Below are 2650 nucleotides of genomic sequence, written 5' to 3' on the forward strand. Positions count from 1 at the left end.
AGCTTGAGGCCAATGTTGTGGCTTGATGCCGTTGTTGCGGCTTGAGGCCGATGTTGCGGCTTGAGGATGATGTTGTGGCTTGAGGCCAATGTTGCAGCTTGAGGCCGAGGTTGTGGCTAGAGCCTGATGTTGTGGCTAGAGGCTGATGTTGTGGCTAGAGCCCGATGTTGTGGCCTGAGGCCGATGTTGCAGCTTGAGCCCAATGTTGTGGTCTGAGGCCGATGTGTGTAGAGCCCGATGTTGTAGCCTGAGTCTGATGTTGTGGCCTGAGGGCCTGATTCAGAGCCGCTCGTATGCTCATTCGCTCTAAGCGATGTTTGCACAACTGCGCATGCGCAAACCAGTCATTGCGGTCGGAAATCGTGTGCTTGCAAAACAGCGAGGGGCTGCTAATTTGATTGACAGAATGTACCGTTTGTGGGTGATAACAGGGGAAGGTGCTTGAAAACGGGGGAGTGGAGATCCAAACGCAGGTGTGCCAAACGGTCAAAAGGGCATTTAATGGGAGTGCATAATTGGTAAAGGATTGTCATCGACCACGTCACTTGGTTGTCTTTCAGCCTGAACTGCTCGCAGTGATTGCGGTAGGAAAAACCTACTACAAGCACTGCGAGCAGTTCAGATGCCTTTCGATGTACCCGATTAATCTAATAAATACTGGAGATGACGTGTGATGCGAATGGCAAAGGGGCATCTTTACAAAATAGCGAGCACATTTTTCATTTGCTCGCTCAGACATAGAGGCGTCAACAAACCACAAAGAGTGAGCGCTCAATTTAAATAGCCGGCCCCTTTTTCGGAGTGACCGTCCGCAAATAGCGTCCGGCTCTGAATCAGGCCCTGAGTCCAATGTTGTGGGAGAACGGCTGCTGAGGTGGCTAAGAAGCTGGGAGTGCAGGCTGTGGGAGAGTCGCTGCTGGAGTGGCTAAGAAGCCGGGAGTGTATGCTGTGGGAGAACAGCTGCTGGAGTGGCTAAGAAGCCGGGTATGCAGGCTGTGGGAGAACGTCTGCTGGAGTGGCTACAAAGCCGGGTATGCAGGCTGTGGGAGAATGGCTGCTGGAGTGGCTAAGAAGCAGGGAGTGCAGGCTGTGGGAGAACAGCTGCTGGAGTGGCTAAGAAGCCGGGAGTGTATGCTGAGGGAGAACAGCTGCTGGAGTGGCTAAGAAGCCGGGTATGCAGGCTGTGGGATAACGTCTGCTGGAGTGGCTGAGAAGCCGGGAGTGTATGCTGTGGGAGAACAGCTGCTGGAGTGGCTAAGAAGCCGGGTATGCAGGCTGTGGGAGAACGTCTGCTGGAGTGGCTACGAAGCCGGGTATGCAGGCTGTGGGAGAATGGCTGCTGGAGTGGCTAAGAAGCAGGGAGTGCAGGCTGTGGGAGAACGGCTGCTGGAGTGGCTGAGAAGCCGGGAAACAATCCACGGTGAAATAGCTGGGAGAAAATAGCTGACCACGCAGCTGAACTGAGCGCTGTGAAATAAACGCTATAGCTGGCAAGGCAGCTAGAATCCAGTGTGTAAAAATAGAGGATGGACTCATCAGGTGACATGGGAAGAACCCAGCCCAGGTCTCAGATGTCCCAATCTCCTGGGAGCAGATCCAGTGGAGAGAGGAGCAGGAGAATCTTGAGCTGTATACAAGTCCTGGACTGGACTTGTAACAGACTGTCTAAGAAGGGCATTATACTCAGTTAGGACAACACCCAGTAAGAAACATAAACTGTCCCCATATGAAATATTGTTTCTCAGTGCACCCAGGAAAGGGTGTTACTTTCCACAGCAGCTTCAGCATAACCAGGTAGACCTAACTGACTATGTAGCAACATTATGTAAACAAGTAGCTAACATCCATTCTCTAGTTTTCTCCTCCCTTCCAGATCCAGACACAGTTCCAGGTTCACACTCTCTCGAACCAGGAGATTGAGTATATACCAAGAGACACGTGAGAAAACCTTTGGAACCAAGGTTCGAAAGTCAATTCCAGGTTCTGTTAACCACACCTACCTCAGTGAAACTTGGAGGATGGGCTACGTGGATACACGCATCTCATTGCAAGAAACTCGCAGTCAAGTTCGAACCAGCAAAATAATTCCTTTTATATGGGCATCAGTGTTTATGATTGTGATAATAATGGGTACTTGGGGCTCAATTCAGACCCGCTCGCTAGATATGTACACTCGCTAGATGCGTATGCAAATTCGGCTAACAAACAGCAAGGCAGGCGATCGCACGGCAAGGCATAAGCACGCCCACTATGTCTTGGCGTGCAATCACTCTGTGTATGCAGATGCCCACCAGCCTGTCTTAAGATGCCCACTTGCGCACGTCATCTCCAGGATGTGTATGCAACCATCGGTACCATCGGGTGCGAACGCAGCACTTGTGGTTGACCATACGCTACCGCAAGCACTGCGAGCACTGTGTAAAATTCAGCTAGGTGACATGTACTATGACGCTGCATATTAATTATGCATGCCTCTGAAATGGCATTGACGCTCGGGCATGCCTGTGTTCGCATCACCACTCCCCCATTTTCAAAGGCCAACCCCTGTCACCACCCACAAATGGCTTCTCCTGTCACTCACTTAGCTGGGCAGTCTATGCGCAGTGAGTGAACACTTCCTGATCGCTCAGACTGGTTTGCGCATGCGCAC

The sequence above is a fragment of the Taudactylus pleione genome, unplaced genomic scaffold (genome assembly GCF_031769625.1).
Source record: "Taudactylus pleione unplaced genomic scaffold, aTauple2 ptg000485l, whole genome shotgun sequence".
Lineage (NCBI taxonomy): Eukaryota > Metazoa > Chordata > Amphibia > Anura > Myobatrachidae > Taudactylus > Taudactylus pleione.